The sequence below is a fragment of the Neophocaena asiaeorientalis genome, unplaced genomic scaffold, assembly GCF_003031525.2.
Source record: "Neophocaena asiaeorientalis asiaeorientalis breed wild unplaced genomic scaffold, Neophocaena_asiaeorientalis_V1.1 scaffold30, whole genome shotgun sequence".
NCBI classification, from domain to species: domain Eukaryota; kingdom Metazoa; phylum Chordata; class Mammalia; order Artiodactyla; family Phocoenidae; genus Neophocaena; species Neophocaena asiaeorientalis.
The window spans coordinates 13,256,786-13,274,044 of record NW_020174923.1 but is presented as its reverse complement, the minus strand read 5'-3'; the positions used below and the strand labels follow the sequence as shown (position 1 = coordinate 13,274,044).

The window sequence follows — 17,259 nt, the reverse complement described above, 5'->3', positions numbered from 1 at the left end:
CTCAATAAAGCTGTTTTAAAACAAAACTACAGGAGCGAAGGGGCAGATATCTGCTCGAGGTGGAAGAAAGGGTAGGGAAGCCTTTAGAAGAGAGAAATTTTGAGATAATATCCTGATAACGGACATTTAGCTGAGGGAGGGATGTAACAGTGTGCAGAGGCAGGAAGGCATGAAAACTCAAGTAGGATTTGGGGAGGGAAAAGAAATAGGTGATACTAAAGGGCAACCTGCACTTAGAGACTGGGTAAGTGAGAAAACAAGCAGTTGTTAAGAAGTTGGTACTTCATCTCATAGGTCATGGGAAGTCACTACAGAATCTGACCGGGGCTGAGTGACTATCACATGTGAGTTTTAGAAAGCTAACTCTAGAGGCAGTGTAAAAAGAAGATGACTTAGAGATGAGGGGAAAAAAGCAAGAGGCCGTGTCCAGGTAAAAGACACAGAACCAACTATTTAGTTTCTAATGAGGTGGTGGGAAAGAAGACAGTTTCTAATCTTAGCAGCTAAGATGCTGGTGTCACTAAAACAAATAAGGACGACAGGAGCAGAAGCAGTTTTGGGGGAAGGTGGTGACACAAATACTGTTTTAGGTTGATTGTGAGGTGCTGTCAAGATATTCAGGTACAAATATCCAGCAAAGAGTTGCAAAACTGGAAAGAGTCTGGGGTTGACGCTGTGGCTCGGGGAATTCTTAGCAAAGAAATAGTCACTGAAACCACTGAACTGTTAAGATTGCTATGGACTCACATAAACAGCAAGAACTTAGGGCTCAAGATTAAAAAGGCTAATTATAGAGAACTCCCTGGCGGTCCAGTGGTTAGGACTCCTCGCTTCCGCTGCTGGGGGCCTGGGTTTGATCCCTGGTCGGGGAACTAAGATGCGTGCAGCCAAAAAAAAAAAAAGGCTAATTACAGAGTCTACCCTGTCATCCATGCAACAACATTAAGAAAGTGCCTTTCTTTCAGTTGCTGTTCTTTTTTTTTTTTTTTAAGCATTAGAAACGTTTATTTGTCAAAATATTTTATTTAAAAAAAAGTGAGAGGAGTGGAGTAAAGCAAGGCTAAATTTCAGCTAATGTTGTACCACGATCAGACATAAAAAGACAAAACAAAACAACAACAAACAAAAGCCCAATGGTCCTAGCAATTTCAGAAGATTAGCTTCAGTGTCAAAGTCCAGAGCTAACAGAGAAGAGTAGAGGGTTGCCTGTCACTACATATGGTCATTTTAAAGGGAAAGGAGGGGAATTCCCTGGTGGTCCAGTGGTCATGACCCAGCGCTTTGGGGGTGGGGGGGAGAAGGTTCATCCCCTGGTCAGGGAACTAAGATCCCGCATGCCACGAGGTGCAGCCAATTGAAAAAAATTTTTAAAGAAATTAAATTTGAAAATAAATAAAGGGAAAGGAGATGTTGCAGGTAGACAGGGAGAGGGGTCAACTCCTAAGGAAAGCAAGGTAGGAGGGATTCTACTGTACAGGAAAGAGAGGCTGTCAGTATAATCCTCACCTAGGGCTGCGCTGTGGTCTTGAAGCAGATGGGACAAGTAACAGTTGTAGGTAGTTGGACCCGGAAGCTGCTGATGCCACTGCCTCCTAAGAGCGGACTCGGTAAGGCTGGTGGTGGAGTGCGCCCTTTGCATCATTGTTACACACGGATTCCCCGTAGCCAACGGTGTCAGGTGTGCACGCTGGTCCATACTGTTTGTTACAGTGCTCGGTAAAGTCCGCCACACTACCTGTACGATCTACTGGGCACTCTTCTGACCAGTGCCCCTCTTTCCCACACTGACAGCTGCCACTCTGGGGTCCTATCCCAGGGGCAGTCCGAAGCTGGCTGGTGGACAACTGCACGTATGTTCGTGTGCCTTTAAACTCTGTGCTGTCAAGGCCCCTGACAGCCCTACTGCATCCTCTGCCCGCTCCACGTGTACGAAGGCATAATCTTTCATAACGTCACATTCGATGACTGAACCATGCTCCTCCAACCTGGCCCAAAGCTCCTGGTTGGTACAAGTAGGACCGATGTTGCCTATGTGCAACTTGGCTGAAGCTTTGCTCTTTTTCTTTTTTAAATAAATTTATTTATTTATGGCTGCATTGGGTCTTCATGGCTGCGCGCAGGCTTTCTCTAGTTGCGTCTCTAGTTGCATTGAGCGGGGGTTACTCTTCGTTGTGGTGCGCAGGCTTCTTATTGCGGTGGCTTCTCTTGTTGCAGAGCACGGGCTCCAGGCACACGGGCTTCAATAGTTGTGGCGCACAGGCTTAGTTGCTCTGCAGCATGGGGACCAGGGCTTGAACCCGTGTTCCCTGCATGGGCAGGCGGATTCTTAACCACTACGCCACCAGGGAAGTCCCTGAAGCTCTGCTCTTATCCTTGCTGCTTCCACGGTGATGTTCACCCTGTGCAGCTCGTTGTGGATGGCATCCTCGGCCGCCACCTGGTCCCCTGTGTGCACAAAGCCGTAGTTTTGTGGCTTCTGTTGTTGTTTGTATTCTGGCGCAGCTTGCGGGATCTTAGTGCCCCGACCGGGGATCAAACCAGAGCCCTCCCTGGTGAAAGCAAGCAGTCCTAACCACTGGAGCGCCAGGGAATTCCCAAAGCTGTAGTTCTTAATGATGTCACGTTCCAGCACCTTCCCACACTGCTCGAGTCAGCGGATCGCCTGCTCTGTGCCCTCCTGGGGCAGGTGTCCGATGAACGGCGTCACCGTCCTGACAAGAGCCTCCGTGTGGCGGCGGCGGCGGCGGCGGCTCTGGCGTCTCAGAGAACCCTACAAAATGGCGGCGGGCGCCCGAGCCCCGGCGGCGCGACCGGGCACTGCTCGCGCGTCAGCTCACGCACGCGCCACTGCGCACTGCCTCAGGCTGGCGGGCGCCATGTCGCTGTTCTTCTTGTGTGTTTGTTCCTAGCAGACCGCCAATAGATTTTACAAAGAGTTACAGATTACAAGACAAACATGCCAAAGATGATGATCAAACTGGGGACAAATACATAGATGGGAGAGCAGAATGCAGAACATAACAGAGGCAATTGAGACTATATAGAATCTGCTATCTAGAAAGCAAGGCGCATGCTTTCGCTGCCTTTGAAACTCTCATATTGTGAATGTGGGTACTAGTCTGCTCTTTCAAGTTAAGGGTACATGGGTCAGAGTCCATCTGTTGCCCTCAGCTCATCCGCAACCATCCAAATGCACATCAGTTCTACCACCTTGTCAATAATATAATGTGCAAATTGGCACCCTGGAGATCTACCTTCTTGGACCTTCCCAAAGCCCCCATATGGCTAACACATGGAGAGGACAAAAAATTTCACAGATTGTTATATACAGGGTACTAGGAAATATAGACAAAAGAACAGTAGGCTAAATGCCAGAAGTCCAGATTCTATATTCTTCCACCATGGACAAGTTAATTATATTCTTTGTATGTACAAATGGGAATAGAATGCACGGATCAGATGTTGAAAATTTTAAGGTGCTGCACAGTGTATGGTAATACTGCTTGAAAGTTTGTCATACCCCACACAACCTCCTGTCTACTTAGGGGCCAAATGAGTTAAAGTTGTGCTCTAGTATTTTAGGGGAGAGAAGTGTCTTTGACGGTAAAACGTGAATATAATTTACAAGAAATCATGCCTAGAGGTGGAGTACTGCGGTATATCAGATTCTCCTTCTATACATGACCTTTAATTCTGCTGATATCTATTTCTAGCCTTTGAGTAGGAGAACTTAGAACATGACCTAGAGGCCTTCATTCATCAGGCCCCCACACTCCCACCCACAATGGATGTAGCCCTTCTCCAACAGTGAGTCACCCACCTTCCCCTCTGCTTTCTGCTTGGGTGGCCACCACCAAGCCTTGGACCCTATTTCCTGGTCTGTCTACCCAACCAGAAAAGAAGTTCCCTGCATGCAGGGTAGAGCTCATTCATTCCTGTGTTCTCAGCACCTGTCAGCATGTAAGGCTCAAAAAATGACCCCCAAGTGAAAGAATGCCAGGAAATTAGGGGGAAAGATGCCAAATGGCACATATTAAAAATAAAATTTTTATACTATTCTGTTTTTTTAAATAAAAATTATATGTACTTAAGGCGTTTGAGATGATGATTTCAGATACCTATACACAGTGAAATGATTACTACAGTCAAGCTAATTAACATATTTCTTCTCGTGGTTACCTTTTTGTGTATGTGTGTGATGAGAGCAAAAATTAAATTTAAAAGTCTCCTGTGCATTGACTGACAGGTGAGTGGATAAACAGAATGTGGTACCTACATACAATGGAATATTATCCAGCCTTGTAAAGGAAGGAAATTCTGACAGATGCTACCACGTGGATGAACCTACAAAGTATTATGCTCAGTGAAATAATCCAGACACATGATGCCACTTATATGAGGTACCTTGAATAGTCAAATTCATAGAAACAGAAAGTACAGTAGAATGGTGGCTGCCAGGGGCTCGGGAAAGGGGGCACAAGGAGTTAGTGTTTAATGGGTACAGAGTTTCTGTTTGGGTTGACGAAAAAGTTCTGGAGATGCGTAGTGGTGATGGTTGCACAGCATTATGAATGTACTTAATGCCACTGAACTGTACACTTCAAAAAGGTTAAAATGTAAACTTTATGACACATATAATCGCAATTTTTTAAAGTCTCCTGTGCAGTATTCCGTCTGAGGAAGGATTACAGGACTGTGGCCTTTGGCGTATTTTTAGGTGGCTATTCCTTCATAAGATGCATTCTTAAATATCTAATTGATAGCAAAGGGAAGAAAACACATTCAGCATTCACACAGCTCAGTGTCCAAATGTCCAAAGTCATTAATTTGGAAAAATACCACAAGAATCATGAAACTGATTCAGAATTTACTTCTAAACCATAAAAGCAAAAAACGAAGTGTGATTTTAATTGGGTTTTCTGGGAGTGTAAGAGTTGTCTTAGATGACTTGTTTTTTTAATTGTTGGTAATCACTGGCTACCAGTACTAACCTCACTGCCAGAAAAATAAACAGTTAAGTGATTAAAACATTCAAAACCTGAACTAGCAGAGAAAAAAAGTTTATGTTTCTAACACTTTCCTTTTAGCATCAATTGTGATTCATATATCAAAAGACTAACCTTTTAAAAGGAGATGAAATAGCTTTCATATTTGACTATTTTGGTAACCAGCTGTATAGAAAACTATTTTATCATCCCTTTTCCCCATCCCCAGACAGAGAAAGTTGTTGAGCTTGAGATTTCTAGATTATAATGTTGAAGTTCTCATGCAAGCAAAACCTCCCAGCGATGTTAGATGTCTTGTCAAGGTAAAAACAGGAAGATTTTTTTTTTCTTTGATATCTGTCAGGAAAATATAGAGGTATGCTTATTACTTTCTTTAAAAAGTTCTTTTCCCTTTAAAGAAAAGTGGTTTATTCCAATGGCAGTTTATCAAATAATCTCAGGTTCTCAGGAAGCCCTCAAAACAGGTGATCAGAATGCAACAAGCTGACAGAATCCAAATTAAATTGACACTCCCCAGTCTAAGGCTTCAAAAGATGTGTATCAGCATGGTCCAAAGCAAGTCACTGGATCACTTTTAACTTCTTCCAAATACCAAGCCTTTAAGCCAAGCTCAAACATGGCGGAGGAGAAAAGGCAAGAGAAGGGACTTTGCTGTGTCGACATGGACACCCCTTAGAAGGTCAGTGCAAATCGAAGAATTACAACCAAATGGTTTTAATCACTTGGGTGACAACGCACAGGTGACAAGGGGGAAGGGCAAAGAGATAAAAGTGTTAGTGCTTGAAGGAGATGATGCACCCACCTTTGCAGTTCAGTAAACATGGCCTAATGATGATTTTGTCTGTGGATGGTGAGAAAGGACTTCGCACCAGAAGATCTTATCCCTCGGGAAGGACTAGATTCTAGTCTTAGATTCACAGAATCACAAAAGAGGAGAGAATGGCCCGGTGGCTCTAAACAGATCCAGTGGAGGGGAGAAACGGAGGTAACATTATGAAGACGGAGTTGTGAATAAAGCAAGCATGAAGCACCTACAAAGGGCAGCTTCCTGGGTCCTGGAGAAGTCTGGTACCCCCTCCCGCAAGTCGAGGAAGCTGCCCCGATTCTGGAAGCATCTGGTTCCAGATGAGAAAATCACTTCACTCTGGGTGGAAGAACCTCAGACAGCCATACAGTTAGGGACACATGCAGACGGAGGTGATCAAAAGAAAACACCCAGATTAAGCCCACAAATCATTTTCAATAAGCCTTTCCAGAAAAGCAGTGTGGTGAGAGAAGTCCTGGGGATGTGATGTATTGGTGTGGAGACCGTGGGTAACAATACTCGATTGTACGTTTGAAAGCTGCTGAGAGAGTAGATCCTAAAATTTCTCATGGCAAGAAAAAAATTAAAAAATCAAAAAACAGCCATGTGTGTTAGCTGGGATCCCAGGTAAAAACTTCAGAAAATAAACACCTTCAAAGAAAGGAGACTTCTCTCTGCGGTTTTGAAGACGAAGTTTCACATCCGCTGCTCCAAAGGCCCAGAACGGCTTATTGTGCTGGGGAACTGGGGTGTGCGAGCTTCGAAGACTTAAAAAAATGATCAGTTCTCTCCTTCGGAGATCCTAAAGTCTCCTAAGAGATTCCAGGTGGCAATAAATTAATAGGCTCACTCTTTACTATGCTTCTATTTCTCCTAGCTTAAAAAAAAAAATCTTAATCAGAAACAAAATTATTTCTTTACCAAAGGCTCCATTTCTGTGTGATATCCTAGTTAAACTTGCACATTTTTTTCTCCATTCTGTTTTTTTGGACTCAGAACAATTTCCTCCTCCTCTAAGCAGAAAACCCTACAGAAAAATTGTTGGTTGTGCCCTAGTTTCAGGAGGTGATGAAGAGGCAAGTCGCTAAAGCCATATGGAGAAAACTACTACTTGTGGCCCCAGGGAGAAAAAAAAAAAGAATCAGCCAAACAAAGATACCTAGAGTCAGACTGGAACTTCTGGAGCAATCTAAGCCTTACCTCCAAATGCCTAAACAATAGCCTCTATTTATGCACACTTCAAAAGACCTCATTGCATCAGAAGGCACCTTGCGAATAAGATTGCAGCTAATTCTCCCAGCAGCAGAAATGCAACTCCTGTGAATAACAAAGCTTCGCTCTGTTATTCATAATAAGGATTAAACCCAGTGGGATAAAATACACAGTTGCCAGGTCATCTTAGTGTAGGGCTCAGCATGGAAAACTGAGTTCTCATTTCTCCTCCACTAAAGCCTGGTGGCTGGTAGAGGAGCCAGTTCTTTAAATGTCCAGTGATGATTTCTTTTGCTGTTAAAGGAGAAATCAGTTAACAAGGAAAGTGCTCTGAGAGACAGTTGAAGGGCACTGAATCAATATTACTACTGTCCTCAGCCCCCTGTCACAATTGAGTGCAGACCTTCAAAGGAACACATTGTTACCTAAAACTAAAAGATTCCCCCAGCCCCCCCCCCCACCTAAAAGGCTGCCTCTGAAGCATCGAGGGCCTGGCCCCCTATCTGTTCCACACCTAGGTTTTTCTTCCCATTCCCTCTCCCTGCTCTGACCCCTGTTCCAGCAAAACAATCTGTTGACCCCTTACACACACATGACTTACAGCTTCCGACTTACAACCTTTTTTTGCCAAAATCCGTATTCATCCTTCAAGACTTGCTTTAAAAGGGCCTCCCCATGACCCAAACCCCCTGACAGCTCTTTTTTGCACGTGGTTCATATTGAGTTTGCAATCAATTAAAAGTTTAATGTTCTTATTGAAATAATTCTATTTGGAATAATATGTTGTCTGGAATTTGCTTCAAAAAAAATCCAAGGATAGGAGTGGAGGGTGGGGCATTCGGGGTGGGCCCCGTGTGGGTTCATCAGAGGGGTCTCTCTACTTTTTTTAAAAAGTTTTTATTGGGTCTGCAACTAGAGAAAGTCCTCGTGCAGCAACGAAGACCCAACGCCTCCAAAAAACAAACAAATAAATAAATAAATCTCAAAAAAAGGAAGTCTTGGGCTTCCCTGGTTGCGCAGTGGTTGAGGGTCCGCCTGCCGATGCAGGGGACACGGGTTCGTGCCCCAGTCCGGGAGGATCCCACATGCCGCGGAGCGGCTGGGCCCGTGAGCCATGGCTGCTGAGCCTGCGCGTCCGGAGCCTGTGCTCCGCAACGGGAGAGGCCACAGCAGTGGGAGGCCCGCGTACCGCAAAACAAAAAAAAAAAGGAAAAAAAAAAAGAAGTCTTTATTGAATTTGTTACAATATTGCTTGTGTTTTATGTTTTGGTTTTTTAGCATGTGGGATCTTAGCTCCCTGACCAGGTAGTGAACCCGCACCCGCTGCATTAGAAGGCAAAGTCTTAAGCACTGGCCCACCAGGTAAGTCCTGGGTCTCTCTACTTTTGCTTATGTTTGAAAGTTTCCATAGTAAAAATCTGAAAATTTTAGTGTCACAAAGCTAGCTAAGGACAACCAACACTTGAACTCAGAATTGCCTGACATTAAGAGCAGAGCCCGCTAGGCTGTTCTATTGTTTTCCATGAATTATTTCATAGTTGCTGTTACTGCTTTTTTTCACTGTATCCAGCTGTATTCATTATTCATTTGACATGAAAAGCCCGGTTGCTCTCCTCAAGGAGAGCAGGCAGTGTAACTGGGGACACAGGTAAACAGATAAATCACAGTGGAATCGTGAGTGTAACAGCCAGGATAGGAATCGAGTGGAAACAAATAAATTTCTATGGGAAAACAGCAATTAAGCCTACTTGGGGAACTCAAAAAGGCAGCCCAGCCGGGAGCTGTTATCCCAGGTAGAACTCAAGAGCTAAGCAGGACGTCCAAGGTGAAGGAGTTTGGGGACAGGAGCGCAACTCAGGCAGAAGTTGTGGTGTGGGCAAAGATGCAGTCCTGAAGAGGCGTGATGAGGAAGGAACAGGGCCAGGTGGGGCAGATGCCCTGGTGAGGTAAATGGAGGCCCAGACTGTGAAGAGGCTTGCAGCCAGGCCAACAGGGCTGGATTTTACCTCTTAGACAATCAGGAGTAAATGCGGAAGTGACATGATCACTGTTGGTCTGTTAGGAAGGTCACTCACTGTCAGCTGTGCACCTAACAGCCTGGAATGGGCTTTTGCAGCAGGTCATAGCCAGGATTAGGTACGGAGAGAGTGAGGTACAAAATTTACGGGGACGCCAAAGAACTCAGCGATTCGGATGAATATTATTTTAATGCAATATTTTTTTAGAAATCAAAATTAAAGCCAAGAAAGTCCACGATGGAAAAAAAAAAAATTGTGTAAGTGAAGACAGAATGTTACCCTTTGTTTTACCACCCTGCTTTATTATGAAACTGCAAGCACCACCCCACCTGTCCACCCCCCAGCCCTCACCATGCTGGGTGGGTTTACAAGGGTGGGCAATGATATAGGAACAGATTGGACAACATGAGGCTTTACATATAGTTGTATTTTTTTGTTGTAGAGCTTTTATTAACTTTTCCCACTTGGTTGTCAACATGGGAGGATATTTTGATAAGTGGACATGGGGGTGCACAGTTTTCTTTGCCTCAAGGCTCCCATAGAGCTTGGTAGGGCCCTGCCATAGCCTGGGCAGTAAATGAGGACCGACAGCCCTAAAACAAGAGTGTGAAAGAGGAAGAGGCCAAATTTGAGCAACATTTCTAGGGCAGAAATGGGAGAATATATAAGTGCAGTAGGACTATCAGCCTAAAGGCTCAGCTCGAGCACAATTTATTCTCCCCAACTACGTCATAAACCTTCAGGGTCAAAAATCCCGTTCTCCTAATCTTTTGTATCATTTTGTGCCTAGCTCGATAAATTCCTATTAACTAATTAAGTGGAAAATAAGAGCTTAAGTCCAAAGCACACACAACTGAAGCCAGAAGTATGTCGTTCCTATTTTACAAACTGTCTCTCGCTGAAGAGCAGGACGCAGTGATGAATGTTCAAAACGTACGACCCATTCATGATAACTAAGACCCCCCTCCCCAAAATCTAATAAGTTGTTTGAGTGGACACTCTCCCGTCATTCTCCCATCTCATTTTGCATCCTTAGAACTAAGGAGGAGAATAACTGAAGTGAGGGCTCTGCTTTGTCATCTCTGAAGCTATGATCAGATTAGAAGAAAGGCTGAAAAAACGGTTGGTCCCACCAGCCTTGGACAATAGGAGAAAATGGGTGGGGGGCTTTGCAGTTTTCTGTATCAAATAGTAACCGGATTCCCACTCGACCCTCCTGCCCATGTGATTTCCACTCAGCCCCCAGCTTCAGTCCTGTGTCATGGAATATGGCCCCATCTCCGCGGAGCAAATCAGAGGCCAGTTCAGGATTGTGGACAGTTTAAGTGACAATAAGGGTGAGGCGTCATCCTGATGAACCATCAGGTGTGGAAATGCACTCAAGAGAGACTCACAATGATGGAGGAGGCCTTAATAAATAAAAGCTGCTACCAAACCTAACTTTTGGATGGCTTCGGAAGGCTGAGTTGCTCTGAGGGGGAGGTGCAGAGATATCAACTTGCCATCCATGGCCCGGCCCAGGCAAGGAGCTACGACTAAACAGGAAATCGGTTACTGAGCAGTTGAACGGATGTATGAGTGTTCAAAGCACAGGCACCAGGCTATACTCTGAGACATTCTATAAAGTGAAAGCAGAGCTGTGTTAACCCTGACAGACGTGTAAGAGACTCGTGTAAGAGGCAGGACCTGCTTGGGTCTCCTGACGAACTGAATTCTCTGTGAGTAACTATGAATTATTCAATGCTATGGTTTATTGGGCATCTACTATGTGCCCAGTATATCACAGGCATATTTTTTAAACCACCCCAGAGCCCTACAATGGAAAGCGCTATCTTTATTTTACAAAAGGAAGCTCAGAAAGGTTGAGTTGAGAGCCTGAGTTCATAGAGCTGGTCCTAAAGGAGCTAGAATTCAAACTCAGAGCGAAGCCAGGCTTAGAGTAAGGAGAAATTTTTCCTTTTGAGAGCTCAGTGACGTTCTGGTTAGAGAGGTGAATGAGCTTGAGTTTGCCCGTGCAGCGTCAGATCCTGCACTCAACATTTTGATATTTTATTCAGCATAGGAATATTTTGCATTAATGATGATTTTTTAAATACAATGGATTAAAAATATTATTCATTGTGATTATGGAGTTTGGGGGATACCCCTTCAATTTGGGTCCCCAGGGGCGTGTCTCAATAGCCTCACCCTAGTTTTGGCCATGTTCCAGCCTGCAGGTGACCTGTGATAACCTGAATGCAGCCTACAGACAGCTCTCATTTTAGGCAGACTTTTCACCCTCCTCCTGCCTGCCTGATAAGTTTTACATCCAAAGTTATTACCTACTGGGAAAGAGGTTTTGGGTTTTGTGGGGATTTGGGGTTTTTTTTGTCTGAGTTGGGTCTTCGTTGCTGCACGCGGGCTTTCTGTAGTTGCGGTGACCGGGGGGCTACTCTTCATTGCGGTGCGAGGGCTTCTCTTGTTGTGAACACGGGCTCTAGGCGCACGGGCTTCAGTAAGTAGTTGTGGCTCGCGGGCTCTAGAGTGAAGGCTCAGTAGTTGTGGCTCATGGGCTTAGTTGCTCCACGGCATGTTGACCAGGGATGGAACCCGTGTCCCCTGCATTGGCAGGCGGATTCTCAACCACTGTGCCACCAGGGAAGATCCCCCCCCTCCCTTTTTTTTGACTTGCTTGTTTGCTTCTTTTGTTTTCCTGCTCATTTTATTTTTTTCCTTTATCTTCTTTCTGTGTTCATCACTGGCTGGGATACTTATAAACAAGAAATGTGTCAAAAGGTGATACATTGGATAACGGGATGCAAAAAATTCTACACAACCCATGAACATATTCAAACGCACTCAAAAAGGAAGTGTCTTAGAATAATTTCACGCCCCCCTTCCCAGGGCTGCAGAATATATTTATTTCTATAAGAAATTAGCTTCCAGGGCTTCCCTGGTGGCGCAGTGGTTAAGAATCCACCTGCCAATGCAGGGTACATGGGTTTGAGCCCCGGTCCAGGAAGATGCCACATGCCACGGAGCAACTAAGCCCACGCGCCACAACTACTGAGCCTACGCTCTAGAGCCCGCAAGCAACAATTACTGAGCCCGTGTGCCACAATTACTGAAGCCTGTGTGCCTAGAGCCTATTCTCCGCAACAAGAGAAGCGCACTGCAACAAAAGAGTAGCCCTAGCTCACTGCGACTAAAGAAAGCCCGCACACAGGAACAAAGACCCAATGCATCCAAAAATAAATTAAAAAACAAAAAAAGTTAGCTTCCATAAGGATCAGCCCTTCACACATCTGCTTCACAGAATTATCTCTGAGAAAAACAAATACCGTATGCTAACACATACATATGGAATCTAAAAAAAAAAAAAGGTTCTGATGAACCTAGGGGCAGGACAGGAATAAAGGCACTTTATTAAAGGACTTGAGGACACGGGGAGGGGGAAGGGTAAGCTGGGAAGAAGTGAAAGAGTAGCATTGACAAATATACACTACTAAATGTAAGATAGCAGCCGCATAGCACAGGGAGATCAGCTCGGTGCTTTGTGACCACCTGGAGGGGTGGGAAAAAGAGGGTGGGAGGGAGGTGCAAGAGGGAGGGGATGTGGGGATGTGCATATGCAGAGCTGATTCACTTTGTTATACAGCAGAAACTAACACAATATTGTAAAGCAATTATACTCCAATAAACATGTTAAAAAGAAAAAAAAAAAGAATTGACTCTGCGCCCTATTACCAGATACAAAATTAAGTACTGTGCGCTGAGGCTGCAGGTTGTACTGGTAGCTGGAGGATGAAAAGTCATCCTTTTTCCTTTTTTTTTCCTTGAATTTTATTTTATTTATTTATTTTTCATACAGCAGGTTATTATTATCTATTTTATACATATTAGTGTATATATGTCAATCCCAATCTCCCAATTCATCCCACCCCCCTCCTTCCGCCCCTCTTTCTAAACTTTTGTTTCTACAATGTGGTACTGTTGTGACAAAACACCAGCATGAGGAGGATAACAGCCATGCCAACAGCAAACACAGCTGTTCTGAATCCTAGTCTGCATTTTTTTAAATTAACTAAATACAGTTCTTGGTTCTTTTAAAAATCAACATTAGGAAGCTCATCAACTACACAGGAGAGAAACTGACATAGAAATGGACACTGTCCAGGTACACATGCCCAAACAGTTTTGCATTTCAGCCCTGATTTCAATTAAAGAAGCATTCATTCAGTACCTACTGTGTGTCCAGACTACGACACGAGGAATTTGTATCACTAAGACAAAGGGCCAGGCTTCCTGGGAGAGACTGATGCTCAGCAGGGCATCACCACCTGGACCCATGTTTTATGGAGGAGAGTGCAATCCATTAGTTTAATTAAAAAAAAAAAAAAAAAGCTTGATCTCAGCCCATGTACACTTTCTACAGGACAGGCCAAGAGAAATTTATAGTAGCAGAGGGGGTGGGCCCCTGGCAGGATTACAATAAAATAAAGTTTTTGTGGCCTGGAGTTTCCTCTCACTGTTCAGCAGTTTCAACCTCTAAACAAAACAAAACAAAAAAATTAGTAGCAATAAACCATCAGCAGGACTGCTTTTTGTTGCTGAGGCAGAGGATTATATGTCTGGATTGCTTCTCCAGTTCTCCTAATTTGACCCAGCTAAATGAACATGTAAAAGGAAGGAAGAAAAAATTACCCCTGAGCTCAGAAAATCAGTGTTAAAAGTCCAGATTCTAAAATCCACACATTCTATGCATTCGAAAGTCACGTAGGCTCTCACTCAGGAACTCCGTCCTTCTCATCCAAATTCTACCAAAGATCTTAATTAATCTGGTTTCTCAACCTGCAGGAGCTTAGAAGGCACATGGCAGAAGGGGCATCCATGCCACTGTAGATGGTAGCTTATAATTATCACAATTGGGGCTATTTAATGATGGTCAGGGCAGATCACGGCCCTATTCATTCACAGACAGGCCTATTCATTCACTCACTCATTCATGCATTCATTCATTCATTCAACCAACATTCATCAGACGCCTCCTCTGGGCTACTAATGCTCCTTCAAGTTCCTGGTTAAGACCACCCTCCCTGATGTTAAGGGAGGTCTAAAGAGCTGTCAAAGCTCCTGATAAGACTCCCACCCTCCACCCCAGTGCAATCTCCTAAGAAACCAAAGACCCTTAGGAACTGCATTAGTTTCCTGTGTCTGCAATAACAGAGTAATAATACCACCTGAGTCACTTAAAGCAACAGAAATGTTATTCTCTCACAGCTCTGGAAGCTAGAAGTCCAAAATCAAGGTGTCAGCAGGGCCACACTCCCCCTGAAGGCCCTAGGGAAGAATACTTCCTGCCTCTTCCAGCTTCCGGTGGCCCCAGACATTCCTTGACTTACAGCTGCATGTCCCCAACCTCTGCCTCCGCCTTCACAAGGCCATCTTCTCTGTGTCTGTGTCCTCTCTTCATGTAAGGATCCCAGTCACCCTATATCCAGGATGATTTCATCTCGAGGTTCTTAACTGACTACATCTGCAAAAATCCGATTTCCAATTAAGGTCACATTCTGAAGTTCTGGGTGGACATGAATTTTGAGGGGACACTATCAGACCTACCACAGAAGGCTATCATCAAACTAACTGAGTACTCCACCTCCCCCGAAAGGCCATCAGAACAAATCCCTGAACCTCAACATCCCTGAAGTCCAAGAATCCCTGGTGCCCTTCTATCCCTGCTCTTCCTCTTGCCTCGACTTTCCATACAGCAAAGAGACAGAAATCAAATCATGTCACTCGGCCTTTCTAACCTTCTGAGGTGGCCCACCCTCTGTTTGTGGAGTGTGTTTCTCTCTAAACAAATCCACTTCTTACCTATCACTTGGTCTCTCACTGAATTCTTTCTGCGATGAGACGTCAAGAACCTGAGCTTCATTAAGTCCTGAAACCAGCTGTGATCTCAGTTGGAAGACTGTGGGTTTTGGCCGGGTTTGAGTTCCGGCTGCGTGGGTTCAAGTCCCAATCTGAGGTGCACGGTTTCAAGACTACATGTCAAGATTCATAATCTTGCAGGTCTATCAGTGGATGTCCAGAGTGAGAACCTTCCCACCTCCAAAACAAGCATATCAAAAACAACCACTGTGGGCTTCCCTGGTGGCACAGTGGTTAAGAATCCACCTGCCAATGCAGGGGACATAGGTTTGAGCCCTGGTCCAGGAAGATCCCACATGCCGTGGAACAACTAAGCCCGTGAGCCACAGCTACTGAGCTCCCGTGCGCCAACTACTGAAGCCTGTGCACCTACAGCCCATACTCCACAACAAGAGAAGCCACTGCCATGAGAAGCCCATGCACCGCAAGGAAGAGTAGCCCCCGCTAGCTGCAACTAGAGAAAGTCTGTGCGCAGCAACGAAGACCCAATGCAGCCAAAAATAAATAAATAAATAAAAATAAATTTATATATAAAAAAAATCATGTCACTCCCCTGCTTATAACTCTCAGTGGCTCCCGCTGTAAGGAGACCACACCCCAAACTCCTGGCCAAGCCCTGAAGCCCTTCACAGTCTGCCCTCTTCATCCCTCCGTCCCCTCTCCTCCCCCTGCCCTCGCTTCACCCTGTCTGTGCTCCTCCTGTTCACCCAGCTCTACCCTTACTCTCCTCCTCGTTCAAACACACCAAGGTCACGCCAGCACTTGCTGACCCCTCTGTCTCCCTCTACCTGGACGGCTGTCCTCCAGATTGTCACTTGGATCCTACCGTTGTTCAAATGTCAAATCCTCAGAAAAGCCTTCTCCATCCATCTTATTCAAAATAGCACCCATAGGGACTTCCCTGGTGGCACAGTGTTAAGAATGCAGGGGACACGGGTTCGAGCCCTGGTCCGGGAAGATCCCACATGCCGTGGAGCAACTAAGCCCGTGCACCACAACTACTGAGCCTGTGCTCTAGAGCACGTGATCCACAACTACTGAGCCCACACACCACAACTGCTGAAGCCCGCACGCCTAGGGCTTGTGCTCCGCAACAAGAGAAGCCACCGCAATGAGAAGCCCACGCACTGCAATGAAGAGTAGCCTCTGTTCGCCACAACTAGAGAAAGCCCGTGTGCAGTAACGAAGACCAAACGCAGCAAAATAAATAAATTAATTAACTAATTAATTAATTAATTTTAAAAATAAAATAGCACCCATATTAAATGAAGTGTAGGTTTATTCTAATATATCATTACTGGTTTGCAGGATTCCAGACAGCATTGGAAAAGACATAGAAAAGGCTTGTCAATCTATTTATCTGCTCCATGATGTCTTTGTTAGAAAAGTAAAAAGCTGAAGAAGCCCAAGTTTGAATTGGGAAAACTCATGGAGCTACATGGTAAAGGTAGTAGTTCTAGAAAAGCTACTGGGGATGAGACAGGTGCTAAAGTTGAACAAGCTGATGGATATGAGCCACCAGTCCAAGAATCTGTTTAAAATTCAGACTTTTAATGGTGACAAATAAAAGATCTTATTTGTGAAAATAAAATAAAATAGCACCCATACGCACACCCACAGGCACCTTAGGTCACTTGATTATATTACCCTAATTTGATTTTTCTTTATTACACTCAATACCATCTGAAATTATATTATTTATTTCTGTGTTCGCTTACTTATGGTCTGTCTCCACCAGTAGAATGTCAGCCCCATGAGGACAGGGACGTGCCTGGAGGGCTTCCCAGTTTAGTGAGGGCACAAAGACATGTAAAAAGCAGTGACACTCATGGGTCCAGACACTGTGGGGGGATTTCATCTTCACAAAAATCCTACAAGGTAGGTGCTATTATTATTCCCATTTTACAGATGAGGTAACTGAGGTTGAGTCACTTGCCAAGGGGAGCCAGGGCTCAAACCAGGTGGTCTGAGTCTAGATCTTGTGCTTTTGGCTTCTAGTCTACCTCCCCCAAAAAGATGACAGCATTTTGCCAAGGGGAATGTGAAGGTTATGTTATAGGCCTGTGAGAGCCGGAAGAGGAAACTGTCTGAACAGGGTTGAGAGCATCCCTTTGCTGGTAAGCTAATGAGTTCCTGGGCAGAGGAGGCAATCAACATGTGCAAATGGACAGTCAGTATAACAGAGAGCGGCAGACAGTCGATGGCATTCAAAGGGATGCAAAGAAGTTTCTGGTCATCCTATATGAGCAGGAGGAGGGGACACAGGACCCTGGCTCCATAGCTGAAGTGTCAGCATTAAGTCAGTTGC

The 17,259-nt window shown here is 44.8% G+C and overlaps 1 protein-coding gene and 1 pseudogene across 2 annotated transcripts in view; both read right to left on the bottom strand.

Moving 5' to 3' along the window:
- PITPNC1 (phosphatidylinositol transfer protein cytoplasmic 1) overlaps positions 1-17,259 on the bottom strand; it is a 256,794-nt gene that overhangs the window by 203,626 nt on the left and 35,909 nt on the right. The window lies entirely within an intron of this gene.
- Positions 1,503-2,878, bottom strand: LOC112410141 (RNA-binding protein 4B-like; annotated as a pseudogene).